We start from the raw sequence: 17,968 nt of genomic DNA on the forward strand, positions 1-17,968 counted from the left end.
CGCGTGTCGGGGACATCCGGAGACCCACGTGCGCACAGCACAAGGCACACGCAGCGGGCGATCTTGCCGGTGTTGGGCGCTGGGGCGAGAGGACCCCGGACAGCCCCTGCACCCCACCCCCATCAACTTCATCAACTTAACCAATAACTCCATGCGCCGCGTGACACAGGCACCAGCGCGCGCCGAAAGCGACAGAAAATGGGACAGGCCATAAAAATCCCGTTCTCTGCCGACGCTTGACGCCGTCGTTAAAAGGGAGAGAGGGATGACAAAGTGAAAGGGTTCTTTGTGGTTCTTTTATGTGAAGATTACATTTAAAAATAACCAACTAACCGTCTGCACTTTTCGGGGGCCTGACGTCTCGAAACGCATTTAGATTGATGCAAAGCGGGGCTGAGGTTCTCGTGCTGAGCGAACAGTCAAGTGTTCTTAATAGGAATTGCAGCTTCTCGACATCTGTTAGGGAAAAGGGAATGGAGAAACAACAATTTAGAGTGAGATTGGTTTTGTTAAATGCATTTAAATTCCAAGATTAGTGGTGTTCTTTCTTTTTCAATTAGCATTTACTTGTAGAAAGGTTACAGCTGAAAGAGCTGGGGAGGGGCTGGGGTGGATTTTCCTCCTGGCGGAGAGGGCACTCCCCAAGCCCAGGAAAGCGAAAACAGGAAGGGAGAGGGAGCCTGAAAAGAACCTCAAGCCAGGGCCAGATCCAGCGCGCAAATCACGAAGGGGAGAACATTCAAATAAAATAAAATAAAATAATAATAGGGATGAAACGAAGTCGAGTTGGGAGTTGATGCTCCTGTCCTCTGGGCAGAAAAATCGCAAATTGCTCTGAGAAAATAGAGGGATGTGTATTTTCCAAGCCGGTTACTAAGTGAAATTCGCATTACTTCCCAAATATATACCACGGCTCGGTTTGAGTGTGTAAAGAGCTGTAACTAGCTCAATTTTTTTTCCTTTTGATAGAAACATAAACAGAGACGAAAAATGTAGGGAATGTTTCACCTGATTTACTGCCATTAAATAAACCTCATCTGCTACCAAGCTGTTTTGGGTGACATTTGTTAAATAAATACATTTTGTGGGAGACTGGAACTTGAAAGTACAGACGTGCTGCTCTGTTCTTGGATGAACTCTGTTTGCTGCTCGGTACCCCTAGCCTGGCCCTGGGGGCTGCAGCGTGAGGGGGTAAATTCAGATTTCTGTGTTCACAGAGGTAGCTCAGGTCTGAATTCACAGGGCTACAACCACAAGGGTGTGTTGCCCTTGGTGAAGTTTTTTTCCATTGTCTGTCCCTCTGCGTCCACCCCCCATTTCTCCCCTCCATAAAAACACTTCATTCACTGGTTTTCTTTTTAATTAGGGACAAACTCAGTATTATTTCTGTAGTCATATAGGGAATCCACTTATAATTCTGCCAGTGTATACTTTGTGCATGTCTGCACCCCTTAAGACGCTGTTAGGTCCTCGTGAGGATTTAAAAATGTTTTGAATATCTGCTTAATGTAAAGCCAGTCTTACCATTTCTAGTTAAAAGAAAAGAAAACCTAATTAATAAATAAAACATTAATGTCTACTTAGACTATCCTCTGTAGAATCTCCACAGATACTCTAAGAGGCACCAAAATGGCTTACTGTTTGCTGATTTCCTAGGTAGGGTCTCTGTAATTTTGCAGTGATCATAATTGGAGAAAGGGATGGAGAGGAAGTGCTGAACAGAGTCATTGCATTGGCTGGATAGCAGAAGAAGGTTTTTCCAGCCCCCAACAAACAGAGAATGCTTCTGAAGAGAACTAGAGGTGTACAGTTCTAGAACATTCTGCGAGCAGACTTTGGGCACAGGGTGCTCCATGGGCAAGGTTCTTCTGGCTTTTCAGCTTGTTTCCTCTGAGAAATTTCAGATGCTGATTCTTTTCAATTATCTGTCAATTTCCAGAATGCACATAGAAACATGCATGTTATCACTTTGGTGCTCACCAACTGATTTCTTCCAAGCATCCAGACCATAAGTGAATGTGGTTCAATATGTTCTCTTCCCGTTTTTAAGTGGAGTTAATATTACTGTGCAGATTTTGGTCAGCGTCCAGGAACCCAGTGTGTGGAGAGGCAGAATTTTATTTTAGAAGCACAAGTTGGTTTGAAAAATGTGAACTCAGCCCAACTATTTCTTTGTTTCCTCTTTCTTGCTAGACATGTTTTATTTTTCTACAAAAAACATTTCTTCATCTATACACACACACACACACACACACCACTCAATTTTGGCCAAATTATGATTACTGCTGAGCATGTTTGTGATTCTTTTACATGCTTATGATACAAAAATGTATAAGGAATGAGGGAGAAGTGGCCTGTAAACCCAAGACAAGACGATACCCGATAGTAAACATTTTGGCGTGATTTCTTTTCATCATCTTGTACACGTAGACATTTTACAGAGTGGGGTTTGTGGCATTTTGCCCTTAACCTCATCAATAAACATTTTCATATATCATTAAAACTTATTCTCATAACACAATAATAGGTATATATAATATTTTACCTAATTATTCACCTGTTTGGGGGCATTTTGAGTTTTCTCTTTTTTTTTTATTTTCATGAGTACAGTAATGCTTAAATAAACCAATTCATGGAAAATGCCTTTTTTATGCTGGATTATTTCTTAGAATGGGTTTCTGGAAATAGAATATACTAGACTAAAGGGTAACAACATATTTAATGTTCCTGACTCATATTGGTAAATTACCTTTCATAAAAATTATACCAATTTACCCTCCTGCAACTAACATACAAGAGGGTCTGTTCACAGCATCACCTCTATTCCAAGACATTATTTTTAAGTCTCCGCAAATTGAAAAATGGAAAACAAAATAGTAACTCTGGCCTGGAATAATTTTTAAAACATACACCGAGTAACAGATTTATTTTTAAAAATACCTCAATCCATCAATAAGTTTAGAAGCATACTTGTATCCAGGATGTTTCCTAACCAATCAATGCTACAGAACCATGACGTTTCATCACACACAGTAGACTGCGTTGTTAGAAGACCAGTTGCATTTTGCAAGCCTCTGGAGAAGTATACTAAGTCCAGGAAATATGTCATGGAAAGGGGGATGATGCACTTTTTTTGCATACGATTGAAGGCAGCTCGCACAAGATTCTAAGTACAAGTGAATTAGGGCATCTTTACACGCGGACTTTTGATGACTTTCTATGACCAGGCTTGGTGCTCTGCCAAAGGGGCAAGATAGCCGGTGCCCTTGGTATTTGGACAGACACCCTGTATTAAAGGACGAAAACAAGAGATGTTTGAGAACTTGGTTTAAAACAGTCTTTCTGAGATTTAGCCGAAAGAGAACACTCAACCACACAAGCCAAGAAAGCCTCCAGGAGACTACTGAAAGGGGCCAAGAAAACAGCAACAAATACAGAAAACAAAGGGAAAAGCTTCTCTTGCCGGAGGATGAGGGTGAGGTCATTGAAAAGCACCTTTGTGCTCTGTAGGGGCTGTAAGGGACAAAAAGGAAAGGTTTGGTCAACAAATGCTACTTTTGTTTAAATGTGCATTATTCTCCAGGCTGTTGTGTCTCCAGGTGGCAAATCCGAAGGCCATCTTACTCCTTGACCCTTCCTGCCAGACATTTACGTTCACTGGAGAGTCCCAAACAGTCACACCTAAAAGATCTGGAAATAGCTCTAAGAATGAAAGGGGGAATTTTGTGGCAAGGGGAACCCACAATCGTTCTTTGAACCATTTCAATTGTTACAAATTAACACCCAGAGTATCTCCATTTATAGGGCCTTAATCATTAATGCCTCCATCAGCAAAATCTCAAAAAGGTCCTCCTGCACCACTGACGATTCTAAACCAAAACGAAGGTGGGGGGGGGGGGTGGAGAACCCAAGAAAGAAGGGCAAGTACCACCCAGGCAAAGAATTGTGCTCCCCCTCCCCCAATCCTCACTGCCCTTAGCTGCTGTGTTGTTTCAAACTGAGCGTGCCCTCTGGGATGATGGCATGTTTCACTGTAAGAACATTCCTGCTCACTCTAGTGATCTGGTGCGCCCCCCTTAATGAAGTGTTCCCCTAAATTAAATCTACCCTTTCCGAAAGGTTACTCCCCAAACAAAATGAACAGGAAAATGCCTCTGGTCCATATAAATGTCATCCTGCCCTCCAGTAAATCTGTTTTAATCAGCGCACTTAAGGAAGCAGCCCAATTGAATAGGAAGGAAACTCAATTATTCTGTGTACCAAGGCAACTGTCAGAGGGGGTCATACACAGTAGAGGAGCGGTCACCTAGGGAAAGGGAAGGCACAGGATTGGTCTTTCTTCTTTTTCCAGCAATAGCACTGCCTCCTACTGGGGAACAGAGGGAAGACAACCCTTGCCAACGGGCTCACTGCCCCAGGGCGCTCTGCATGTATTTTTCAGGAATCCCTTAATAAGAAGATCCTTGAAGAACTCCTTTCCCATCTCTTTATAGAAATGGAAATGGGGTTCCAGAGGGATACAGGCACTTTAAGATCAGCAGGCCAGCAAGAGAAGAGAGGAGACTTGCATCCAACTCTGTGCAATTCCAGAGGTTCTGCTCTGGCTCTAAGGAACCGTCTCCATTTCCCCTGAGCTTCATAAGCCCCTTTAAAAGAAATAGTCAGTGTGGGAGGATGGATCAGTCAAATTACTCTTAATAGCAGAGCTGGACAAAACCTGCTTCCCTGACACCTGGAAGTACATTCTTCAGCAGAACTCCTGGTGTCTGCGGGACACCTATGAACCAGCAGAGCCAGGAGTCAGGCCGAACCCAGGATGAATGAAGGCTTGCTGACCCCAAAGGAACCTCTAAAGGTCAACCAGATAGGATTACAGGTCACCACTCCAGAGACATTTTGAGAAATGTCAAACAGCAGGTACCCCTTGATGCAGATTTCAAACAAGCCTGTGCCTTGGACCGGGTTTCGGCAAAGGCGTTCATATGCTTTGCAAAGCTAATGTGCAGAGGCAGCCTTCAGTGCTTATGTTTTTTGGAATTAAGTTGCATGACTGTGCCTTGCTCTCTAAAATGTGTAAATGTGTAAATTATGCTAAAACAGATTGCCAATGCAAGTTGAAGAAATGAAAAATATGGTGCACTCTCACGGTAAGGGTGCAGGGGTGTGGCTTGCTGCCTGATGTGAAAGACAGCCTCCAACTCTCCATTCTTGGGGGCCCTGGAAGGGATTATTAGAAGGGAGTAGTGAAATGCAAAGTAGCTGGATGGCTTTTTCAAGGGCCCAAGCATCTGATACAGGATCTCTTTAATTGGCGCAAAAGACATTATGCAAATTAGGTGTGTTATGTAAGCCCTGTTTCCAAATCCTATAGAATGTCTCCAATCCCCCATATCCTAATAGAAATATCACCATCACATGTCCAGTGCTCAAGAATATAAAGATAAGGAAATGCCCCCACCACATTACTAACTCCAACGCTGTGTCTGCATGTGTCTGTGTGCACGTGTGTGTGCACTCCTGTTACTGGGAATGTTGCCCCAGTTATTGTGATGAGGAGACCAACCCCATCTATGAAAATGTCACAAAGTCATAGATAGACAGCCCCTTCCTTCAAGGAAATTAGAGGAAACACACCCTCCAACATTTCATAGGTTAGGAAGGGAATGACAATCATTTATGTAGCATGACACTCTCTCATGAAAGGAAGAAATGATATGAAAATGGCTTGGGGCCAATGATGACTTTGTGAGTCTCAGGACCAAAGACACTGCCTGTGACCGATGGGTCGTACTTCTGAAAGAGCCTCTGGTCCAGCCCTTTCATTGGAAAACGAAAAACACCAGGGACTTTTCAAGATCACACAGTGAGTCTGCTAGAATACGACCTAACCTCTTACTAAGCCCTGTCCCATAGTCTTCTCAATGCTAATTATTATTTAGAGATTCAACAGAATCATTTTGCACATTGAGCCAGACTCTATTTTCTCAGCTTCCAAAAATGCTTCAAGAATTAGCTATGACTCTGATTTTAGATGAAATGGATAATCAACTTTGCAAATTTTCCTAAAGGTCATAAATTGTACAATGAAATGGAAGAAATGCAGATACTATATTTATAGGTAGGTCCCTACAGCTTAGTCAAGAAGCAGAAACATGATTCTGTAGAAACCCATTGACGCGTGCAGTCGGCTTAATTGGCAAGAGGATCTGGAATCGGAATGCTGAAAATAGTGATGTCTAATTGTGCACCAAGTTCTCATTCAGTCGATCTTTGGGAACCTTCCAGATTTGCAGTTTTCATCCCCTTGCTTCTCCCTCCCTTCCCTGGCTATTGTTCCCTCTCATTTCCTTGTATCTGCCATCATGAGAAAGAGACAAGGTGCTGGAAGTGACAATTCCGAATTGGCAGTGCCCTGAAGATATTTTCCCCTTCTAGTCTTAATATGGAGCACTGTCTATCTTGTGAAGTATAATTATGGATTCATGAACTTCACCTGTACTTCTAGTTAAATTCCGAAGATAGTTGGACCCCACAGGGAAGAGGGACAGGCATGTTTGCATCAATGACTTTGGATCTTACATGGTAATGGACATTTGAGTCAGAATGTCCCATTGATTTCTCATAGATACTGTATCAGGAAAGCAGAGATATTTTCAGTGTTTATATGAGAAAGCAGCATCTCCTTGTGTACACACAAGATTCCTGGGTTTGTGTAGGAATCCTACTGGCTGAGCTAGAGGGGCCCGAGCTCAAGCCCATGAGGAAGACCTAGAGCATATGGTCTATCAATGAGGTACTACGCTTGCTTATCTTAGTCCGGGTTTGGTATCCAAGGATTAATGATGATTTAAGGTACTGAAAATTATCTAGAAATCTTAAGAGTCTCCAGGAGAATTTGATCTTATGCTGCTATCCCATATAAAGAAATATAATTACTGTCTGAAATACTTTGTCTCAGTTATTCTGTGAGTCTCTTGAGATTGGAGTATACTTTTTAATCTTTAAAATGTTTACATCTTTAAAGTGTTATCTTTAATTTTTAAAAACAATTTTCATATGGCCATCACCTTGCACACTGCCTGGCATTTATAGGCATCTAACAAATATTGGATAAATAAACGCATGAGGCTAAAAATCAATCAAACACGAAGAGACTAGTTTCCATAGGAAGGATTCAGACCTCTGATCATTTGAAACAGTCCTCTGCTATGCTCCTGTTTATTTTCTCAAATGATTTTTGCATCTGTACATCCTAAGTATGGTTTGGTTCATTCAACCTTTCAATCTAAATATCCAAATTAAATCTCCAAGGACCATCGTGAAAGTTAATATATTTATTGAGAGGGATGTCCTGCAAGTTACTGTAGTATTTTATTTGGATTGAAGGCAGATAACTATAAATAACTGCTGGAAATAATTTTATTAAGCTGTGGAGCACATACTGTGTGGCAGATGTCATCCTGGGCATTTTCCTATACATCATTTAATCATCCCTTAGCTACGCATGTAATGTCAACCCTATTCCACTGCCTGACGTCTACTTCCAGAACGAAGGGCCACGTCCAAGGTCATTCAGATACTGAGGGAACTAGAATTTGAATCCGTGTGTGTCATTCTTTGCTACTGCATATCAATATAAAAATGAAATATCATTTTAAAAATAACTCAAGATTCCTGAGGATCAATCATGAGTGTACCGTATTTACCCAGCCACTCCGTCAAAGAATGCCATTTATCAAGAAACTACTTCACGAGAACTTTAACAATTTAGCTTCTCGAGTGATTGATTTCAGAGTTGACTCTCATTAGATACTTGCAGGCTATGTTTAGCAAAATGGATTATGTAATCCATTTTTTTGAACTGAATTTTTATTATCAAATATATTTTCTAGTCAACGAGTCATGATTGAACTTTTTGATGGCTCCAACTTCAAAACTACATCTTACATAATTCTGAAATCCGGCACTAAAAATATGTTGAGAAATATAAATTAGCATTTCTAGAGGGAAGAATGATGTGTGTTATTCAAGTGTTCTCTGGAAGACGGTGAAGTGTAGGGGCTAATGTGGCATAATCATTCTGACACTTCACCATCGTAGGCTTGCAAAGTCCGTTTATGTCTTCAAGCCTCAGTGTTCCCGCCTGTAAGCTGGGGACTACAAAACACAAATCTGTTTAAATTGCTTGTCAAGTTTGCCATGGGGGCACAGAGGAAGCAGCTCTGAAAAGGCATTGTGAAACTCCAAAGTGAATGCAAGCTCTAGAAGGACGTCATGGTGCCCTGGGTCCAATCTGTTTCCCACACTGGCGAGAACAGGCTAAACGTGGACCAGAAGAACAGTCACCAGTACTTCATAAAGAGCCGATGCACGCCCGTCAGTAATTTTGAAGGAGTTCTTCTAGATAATGCTGCCACTACCGATCCATCATTTGTTACCAACTTATCGTTTTCAACTGTTGTGGCCACTGGTCTTCCCTCTCAACCTGAGAAAGGTACAGAATCTTCATTGAAAACTATTACAGTTATTAACATCATCATAATTACCTTATAGTGATTAAGATGATCATAATTATATTTTCAGTCTGTCTTCTGTTTAAAACACAGTCTACGTGGGAGAGAGCCCCCACCGTGCCTTTGCAACAGTCAGGAGTGTACCATCCTAATCTGGCATCCTTCCAGCCCGGGTAATTGCATTCTGCTCACCAAAAACTCCCTGTACTTTTCCCTGGAGAAGGTCTCCCTCATTTCCTGCTCAAAACCAGCTGTGCTGTGGGGCTGGCAAGCAGCTGCCGTGTCGCTACCCGGAGGTGACTGTGTTTCAACACGGGTAGGAACAAGGCTTGGATATTTCTGTGGCCAAGGTGCCAGAGGAAATCAAGGGAGTATTAGGGCATTTTTCTCTTGCTAGCAAAAAAAAAAAAAAAAGTAAATAAATAAATAAATAAATAAAATAAAAAATAAAAAACTAAACAAAACCAAAGTTCTCGATAATACTTATCAGTAGATGCTATAATTCAGGGGTAGTGGGAAGAGGGAAACATGGCTTCATTTTCGCATGTATTTTAAAGTAAAAAAAAAAAAAAATCTCCTCGTTACATAAGATCATGTACCTCAAGCTGCCACATCTCCAATCAGGGAACGAACAGTCTATTTTATTTTAATTGTTCATAGTTAAGGATGACCTATTGTGCCTCCTAATTAATTACTGAGTTTCTTGTAAGATTCTCTAGTTTAGAGCTAAAGTTGATATAAAATCTGGACCTCTTTCTGAACTGTGATCTTGCAGATGTATTTTTGAATAAGAACATGATTCTGTTTACATGATGTTTAGTGAAAGGGACAATGTGGATGTTTGTGGCTTCATGTGGGCCTCCCATAAAACCCCATGCAGAAGATGAAACATGACACCCGCTTTGTAATCTATCCAAGACTCCTACCCAGAGTCCATACGTTTCATATGTATGTAATCAACTTTTATTGGTTCTTGAATTACATTCTGCTAGCACAGAACTCCCCTTTGCCAATTTGAACACAATAACAGAGCTTGGAAGTGTCATTAATAAAAGGCAGTGTGGCTTGAGCACAGTGAAACATTTATAAAAACTCTTGCTTTAAGGCTTCTTTTGGTGAAAGCAAAGCTTTAGAAAAAATACTTCACAGAAAAATAAGTCACCAAAATTAGAACCTCCACAGACTAAAAAGTAAGCAAGTGTGATTCATTCGTTCCCACCTTTACAAAGTGCTTCCTGTCTCAAGGGCAGAGTTGAAACATGCATGCCCTGGATCTGGCCATAAGGAACTCACATGCGTGAACCAGCCCTAGCAGGTGAGAGATGGTGGAGTGTTATCATCTGAGAGTAAAGCATGTGCCTACAGAGGAATATTTCTAGAAGCAGATGAATACGTCATGATCCAAGACCAGAAATTGCCATTACCTTGCATACTCAGGAACTCTTATCAGGCTAGCGGAGACAAGTCATCCCTTTTATCTGGACTCCTACAAACCAAGTTCAAAAAGCTAGATGTATAGCTACCAAAATGTTAACTGAATCAGTTTCAATGAGAAACTGACCTGACAGTGACAAAATCCTCACGTTGACCAAAATATTTACTCCCCATAGGCAGCTACACCAAGAAAGTCACTGAAGCTCAAAGGTTGCTAGGCAAGCATGGCCCTGGGTGGTAAGTGGTGAGTGGTGGTTCTGACATCTGGCCAGGACAGCCTCACAGCTGTATCACCACCAAGAAAAGCTCTTGGCCAAAGACTGCTTTTGCTGGGACAGTTCTTATGACCACCACCAGGTCTAGTTGGCTGACTTCCCAGTTCTATGTCTTGGGCTGCTCTCCTGTCCGCTAATCAAGAAAGTTTTTTCCTAATAAACAGGACAAAGGCAACCAGGAACCCACTTCCTAAATCCTAACTTCATTCCAGTCCTGATTCTCAGACAGTACTGCTGATTCCATGATTTGGGTTTGAGCCATACCCAAACTCCAGAGTATACTTAGGGTTTGCTGGGTTTGCACTCACAGACAGCTACTCTACCCGTTGTACGTGGATATGGTGATTTTAATTCTCAGAGACAAATCTTGATCCCAGGATTAGGGAGCACTGTGATCTCCAGAAAAAAAAATAAATTTCTGTGTTACCTGAACCTCATTCATTACACAACCCACGAGCACACACCCTTGTGCACCACCTTGGTGTACTTTATTATGTTCCGTTGGCTCTGGCTCTTCCTTCTTGGTCCACACATGGAATTTCTCAGGCAGTCACACCCCCTTGGCTTCTCTTGTACCTTTGACAATTTCATCACATGGTCCTTCCTTGCATCTGCCTCTTCTTGGCTATCCCATTGCTGTCATTATGAATCTGTTCCTGGCTACTTCCAGACTGACCTACCATAGTCATTGTATGGCTGCAGGTTCAAGCCCCCACTGCATACAGCTTTGCATTGCCCCCCAAACCCTATGGGAGGTTGCTGTCTTCAGCCTGACTCAAAGATGCTCCCATCGGACCACTAATTGCCTGTGACAGCAGAGTACATCATGCCATGTCTGAGGATCAGCGTTCCAGGAGCCTGATGAAACCACTTCAATGCTCTGAACTTGGTTCTTGAATGCTAAGCTAGAAAAGCTAGTGCCTCTCTCCTAGAGTGGCTGAGAGAATCACAAGAATTAGATTCTGTAGCACAACTGCACAGGGCCTTGCACAGCTTTCCCTGTCTTCTGTTACTCACTTCCTGGCTTGCATCCCATTTCTAAGGCAGACTAAGGCCGCCCTTCCTCCCTGCCTGTGGGAACATTTCAGAGTCCAGACCTGTCCCTAGTTCGCTCTTACCATCTCTCCTGCTTTTAGGTGAATTGGAGTGAATCCCATGCCTTTAAGAAGGATCAGAAAAAGTGAAATCCTTTAGTCAAGGAGATTAATGACAAACCATGGGAGCCCTAAAATTCTGGAAAAACCTGGCTTTGATTCTGTAGGTAATGGGAACCCTGTAAGGTTTGAAGGATAAGTAATAACACATTATGATACTTTCTAAGGATTATCTCTCCCTTAAAAATGGACATACAAAGGGCCATAAAAAAAAACTCAAGAGACATGTACACCTCTGGAAATTGCTCTGGGCATGCCAAAGGGACAATGCTGGCTTGGGATACTACCTACCACTGTTCAAATCCTCCAGCCAGACCCCTACTCTAGCTAAGATTGATGCGAGCGAGAGTCAAGTTCTATCCCACCTCCCATTCTAGTTGTTTCTCCTTTTTCTCTTCCTTTCTGCTTCCTATTTGCCAGTGTTTTGTTCTTTATAGAGAAGGGTATTCTTATCCGCCATTTTTACTTCTCACTCTTGGAAATAAATGAGACAGGTGTGATACCCCTAATCTATAGACTATGAAACTGAAGTTCAGATAAGCCTTGTAACTTGTCTGAGGTCATGCACCTGGTAAATGAAGATCTATGACCTGAACTTTAGTCTTCTCACCCTAAGATTCGTGGTCTTCCTTCAACAGGAGTGCTTTTATCACCTTGCACTCAGCTGACCACAAACGTTCCAAATTTTAAGCACTCTTGCAACTGACAAGTTTAGGACAAAACCTCAAAACACTGAAAGAAAATAAAACAATATTTTATTTAATTGATTCAGTAGACATTGTAATGTATTTCTGTGTAACTCACAAATTCATTAGATCTTCGTTTTCAAAGGGAGATACAGAAACCTCTTTTTTTCTGGAACAATTCTTGAATTCCCAACGTTTCATACCCATGAGTTCCATATATGTGTACAGCAGGAACACAGGCATTCTCTCCTAAACATTCTGGCTTGAAGAGCTAATTAATATCACTCTTCTTTCCAAGATGAGATCTCAACGACAACAGATCTACCTCACCATGAGAGTAGTCTTCTTCAGAATAATTACTCTCCACTTACTACATTAAATCCCTCTTATAACTTTTCCCTGTTGTTGCACCATGTTCTGGCTTTTATTCAGAAGAGCGATTGTCCATCCGTGCTAAGGATACTTCATTAAGAATGCATAACACCACTTATCACTCCTTACACTGGGATCTTCTGAAACTTTCACTGGAGCCCATGATTGGAATCCAAAGAGGAATCACCATTGCTTTCTCATCTGAAGGGCCAGAAGGGTTAGGGAAATGAAAGAGAAGAAAGATTATCAAGTCTTTGGGGGCAAATCTTATATGGAAGTAGGATTTTTAGTCAAAGGAGCCCCAAATTTCTTATTGTCCATTTTATTTCCAAGGAGGCAAAATAATTTCCAGGAGAAGTAATATGCCCTGAATCATGAAGCTGGTCAGCAGAAGTTGGGGATATCTTTCCCTGCATGTTCTGCCTCAGAGGTCCGAGGCTCTCTCACTGGTCTTGTTGTTTCAAACCAGTGATGCTCATGTACCCCCAAAATATTCTCCGCCTCATTGTCCCCTCCTCCTAGAATGTTCTTTCTCCTTTATGTAGGGAAAGAACTCTCTTTGGTCAGGTCAGTAACCAATGGCCACCTCCTCAGAGACACCCTCACTGATCATAACTTTCTGATATAGATTCCCTCCTCAGTGGCTCTCCCCTCACCCTGCCTTATACTCCTCTGTAGACCCTTTTGACACCTGAAAATGTACTTTAAACTTGTTTGTTACTTCTTGGCTTTCACAGTAGGAGAGATTTTTGTATAAAGTAAGTATTCAGTATTTGGCCGGTGAGGGCTGCAGGGTTTAGTGGTTGAATAGAGGGTGTCATGTGGTGAAATTGCAAGAATCGCAAGATTGTATTCAACTCATGTAAAGCACTTAAAAATAGGAAGCCTCTGTTTCATTTTGTTTGGTTTCCCCACAGCATTCTTGCAAAGCAGGTACTTAAAAATAAGTATCTATGACCAGGAAGAGTGGCTTTGGGTTTCCAGCCATGTGTCTTACCAAATCTCCCTGTGGTCCCCTAAAAGCTCAGTTGCCTTGCAAAAGCCAAACATCTTGGCACCAGTTACTGTGGCTCTTCAAATGCCAAGGTCCCTCCAAAATTCCCTGAGGATTTTCTCTGATGTCTCTTAATGGGCAGGAAAATATTATTGTGCCAGTGAGGGCTGGAGGATCCCAAAGCTGAATTAGGAGTGTGGACATAGCAAAAGGAGTATTGAACATGAAGTGGGAGGGTGGCCCTCAAAATGCCAGTGGTCGGGCTGGTTCTTCAGAAGGGAAAGATGGAAGACAATTGAGAATGGCTCATTGATGGGATGATATAGGCTTCCTCCCTTCTGTTCTGTCTACACCCCCATATGTATGTAATGGTCTGGTAAGTCACCATAATATAAGTCTGCTACTGAGTTGCAGCAGATAGAAGAAGACCTTTACTTTGACCTGGGTCTGCCTTGGCTCATGCCTCATGCTTACTGAGCTGACTTCCTCTTCTGCAAAATAGCAGCAATCGCTCTTGTCCCATCCAAATGAGAAGTGTTGAGGCCTGGGGAGCTGACTTGCCTAAATACCTCTTAGGTCATGAAGTCCTACACAAATATACAGCTCCAATTATCTGCCACAAAGTCTCAGTAAATGGTGTCTTGTTTTGTTTGGTTTAGTTGTTCAGGACAAAATGTTTGTCCTGATCTTGCATTCTGAGAGCTCACAGGAATTTTAAATTTAATTTGATTTCTCTGATTCTGGCTTTCCCTCCACTTCCTATTTCAAGAGTGATCCATTTCTCTTTGGTTTCAGGTTCTAACGATGGGATTTTTTCCCCCTTTTTTCTTTTCTTTTCTTTCTTTTTTTTTTTTTTTTTTTTTTGCATTCTGATTGCAAGCACAGCTTAACAAAGCCATATTTAAATGCAGGGAAATGTCACTTACATGTTAAAAAGCTCACAGAATCAAGTCAGTCTCTGCTGAATCTTTGAAGATGTTGTTTAATAAAAACCAAGAGATCTTTCTGACGCTGTCCAACAAAACTCTGGTAGATTTGTTCTGTGCATATTTTTGACAATAGTGATAAAAAAGTGGAGGGGGGGAGAGACAGGGTGCATCACAACAATCATTTTTCATTATAGTCAGATACCCTCCAGCTTCAGTGCAACACAGTCGATCCGCAAAGATTGGGTATTAATTATGAAGGTGCACTTCAATTTATCAGCAAAGGATATCAAACAGGCCAAACAGCACAGCCTCTCATATAATTTATCTCTTCCTTGTAGGGAGGCAGATAGCAACGATTTGCAAATTGCCTCCTCTGCAAAAAGAAGGGAGAAAAACATACACACACAACACACAATTAAAAGCAGATAAGCATCAGGCGATGTGTCACATTTTCAGCAGAAAGCCAAAAGTGGAGGTCTTAATCTCCGGGGTTGGTTTGCTTCGAGTACTCACTGATACTTCCCTTGATGTGACTACTTAACTCCTATTAAAATTAATAGGGGTCAGGCTTGATCATCAAGGGAGAGAGGGCCTCCTGGCGCGTATAGGCTTCAAGTAATAAGGATTTGGTGATTACTATATTATTTGTCTGTTCATTTTCAGATTATCTTGTAAGTGTATGCTCTTTGTGATCTTTGGTCCAATTATAAAGAATAACATGTCGTGTAGGATCTATTTTTATTAAAGCAGCTTTCTTCCCTTAAGAAGCATATAATTTGAGAGGGCATATTGACAGGATCTTAATACATAGAGCTCAAAACTTATTTGTTCCCCAAAGAAGTCATGTTAGTTACTGTCTCTAACCTAGGCATACTTTTGTGAGAACCTGGACCCAAAGATTTGAAGAGTATCAAATCATAGAAAAACCCAGTGGTTTTTCTGGTTTAGTAGAAGGAGAGAGTAAGTTTGCTCCAATCTGTGATCCCTTCTCAGAGCCAAATGCAAAATCCACGGCAACAATAATTATCAAACTTCTTTGAGACTCCATTTACTCTTCTGTTAAATGGGTATAAAATCACCAGTTTCAATGCTCTGTGGGGAAAAAAAAAAGCACATTTGAGTACTGAGTGTCATATGTAAGTTATAAATCATTGAATTCTATACCTGAAACTGATATTGCACTGTATGTTCACTAGTGAAATTTTAAATTTAAAAGAAACACTTATTTTGATAAGTGCAACTCTGATACATGGCTGGTGGAATTATAAAATGGTATAACCACTTTAGAAAACAGTTTGGCAGCTTCTTATAAAGTTCAGTGTGCCCCTATCCTATGAAGTAGCAATTCTACTCCTAGATATTTACCGAAAATTAAACATATGTATGAAAATTAAAAGATCATGTTGAACTTTTTTTTAACTGTTTTAAAAAAGATTTTATTTATTTACTTGAATGAAATAGAGAGAGCACGAGCAAGAGGGAGGGACAGAAGAAGAAGGAGAAAGAGACTCTCCCACTGAGCAGGGAGCCCAATGCGGGACTCCATCCCAGGACCCCAGAATCGTGATCTGAGCTGACGGCAGACTCTTAACCAACTGACCCACCCAGGCGTCCTCCAAAAAAGACCATGTTTATAAAACCACCCAGAATAAGGAGCTGCAGCAAACGTGACAAAAGTTACCTAACGTGACAGTGTCTGATCTGTGCATGGAGGAGGATCAAGGAGAACCAAAGAGTCAGAGTCCATTTTCCGTGTTCTGACGTATTGCCAACTGAATTCTGTGCATTAAAGAAATGAGAACAACAAAAACAATGAACATGAATAACGTTGGCAGCGTAAGAGACCTTTTAAAGGTACAGCGACAAAGAGGGCAGTCCTTTGAAACCAATATGTTTGCTGTCATGAAAAATCACACTGCACACCTCTCATTGTTCTCACTTCACTGCAGAGGGTGAAAGCCACGTCTCCAACCTCCTCCGATCTACAGGTAAGCATTCAGGAGCCTCTGAGATATGCTTTCGGGGCAGCTGAGTGCCGTGAATAGGATCAGTCGCTCACAGAGAAAGCAATGATGGAGAAAGGAGTGATGAGATGGAGACTTTTCAAACGTTTATGTGCAGATAAAAATGCTGTGCTCCGACCTATGGAATGAGAGAAAAGACTTGCAAAACCTGTGTTTGATGAGCGGCTAATATTTCACATGTATATGGAACTCCTACAACTCAACAGAAAAAAATAAAATAAAATAACTGATTTGAAAAACGGAGAGAGGGCTTGAATACACATTTCTCCAAAGAATATGCACAAATGACCAACAGTTGCGGGGAAAGGTGTTCAATATCTCTCATCATCAGGAAATGCAGATCAAAACTACAAGAATTCAGTTATCATCATGAGCACTGAGTACGGTATGGAAGTGTTAAAACACTATAGTTTACGCCTGAGACTAATGTCATGCTGTATGTTAACTATACTGAAATTAAAATTTCTAAGACAGGTAAAATAAAAAAACACATTGAGATATTCCCCCTCACACTTGTTAGAATAGCTAGTATCAAAAAGAGAAGAACTAAATGTAGAAACTTGTCCAGTCACTCTGTTGTACACCTGAAACTAGTATAATATTTTATGTTAACTATACCAATACAGAGGTTGCCCCTTAAAATTTAAAGTAGAGCTACTACATGAGCCAACAATTTTCCTTCTAAGAATACATTCGGAGAAAATGAAATCAATATCTCAAAGACACATCTGTACCTCCATATTCATTGCCACATTATTCACAATCGCAAAGCCATGGAAACAATCTAAATGCCTGCTTAGAAGAGAAAGAAGGACGTCCTGCCATTCACACCAACGTGGATGAACCTCGAGGACCTTCCCAAATGAATGAAGTCAGATAGAGAAAGACAGATACTGTGCGATCTCACTTATGTGTAGATCTTGAATGCATTGAACTCATAGGAACAGAATGGTGGTTGCCAGGGTAAGGGGTAAGGAAGATAGAGGAATATTAGTCAGACAGTACAGACTTCAGTTATGGTATAAATAGATTCTGAGAATCTAGGTAAACCATGATGACTATAGTTAACAATATTATGTTGTACGTTTGAAAGTTGCCGTGAGAATAGAGCTTTAATGTTTTCACCATAACAACACCAGCAACAAAATAGTAATCATGTGAGGTAAAGGATGTGTTAACAAACCTTACTGTGGTAAATATTTCGCAAGATATACACATTTCGATCAAAATGGGTAAAGTACCTCAACGTGAGACAGGAATCCCTCAGAATCCTAGAGGAGAACATAGGCAGTAACCTCTTCGATATCAGCCACAGCAACTTCTTTCAAGACATGTCTCCAAAGGCAAAGGAAACAAAAGCGAAAATGAACTTTTGGGACTTCATCAAGATCAAAAGCTTCTGCACAGCAAAGGAAACAGTCAACAAAACAAAGAGGCAACCCACGAAATGGGAGAAGATATTTGCAAATGACAGTACAGACAAAAGGTTGATATCCAGGATCTATAATGAACTCCTCAAACTCAACACACACAAAACAGACAATCATATTTAAAAAATGGGCAGAAGATATGAACAGACACTTCTTC

General features: G+C 41.1%; 1 long non-coding RNA gene across 1 annotated transcript; it reads right to left on the reverse strand.

The window, feature by feature from the left end:
- Window positions 1–15,766: 15,766 nt before the first annotated feature.
- Window positions 15,767–17,726, reverse strand: LOC309866281. Its single transcript, XR_014312542.1, has 3 exons — window positions 17,623–17,726; window positions 16,281–16,499; window positions 15,767–16,136 (listed from the first exon to the last, which is right to left on the reverse strand). It is a non-coding gene; the product is annotated as an uncharacterized lncRNA (long non-coding RNA).
- Window positions 17,727–17,968: the final 242 nt, after the last annotated feature.

Source organism: Mustela nivalis, assembly GCF_964662115.1.
Source record: "Mustela nivalis genome assembly, chromosome: 6".
NCBI lineage: Eukaryota > Metazoa > Chordata > Mammalia > Carnivora > Mustelidae > Mustela > Mustela nivalis.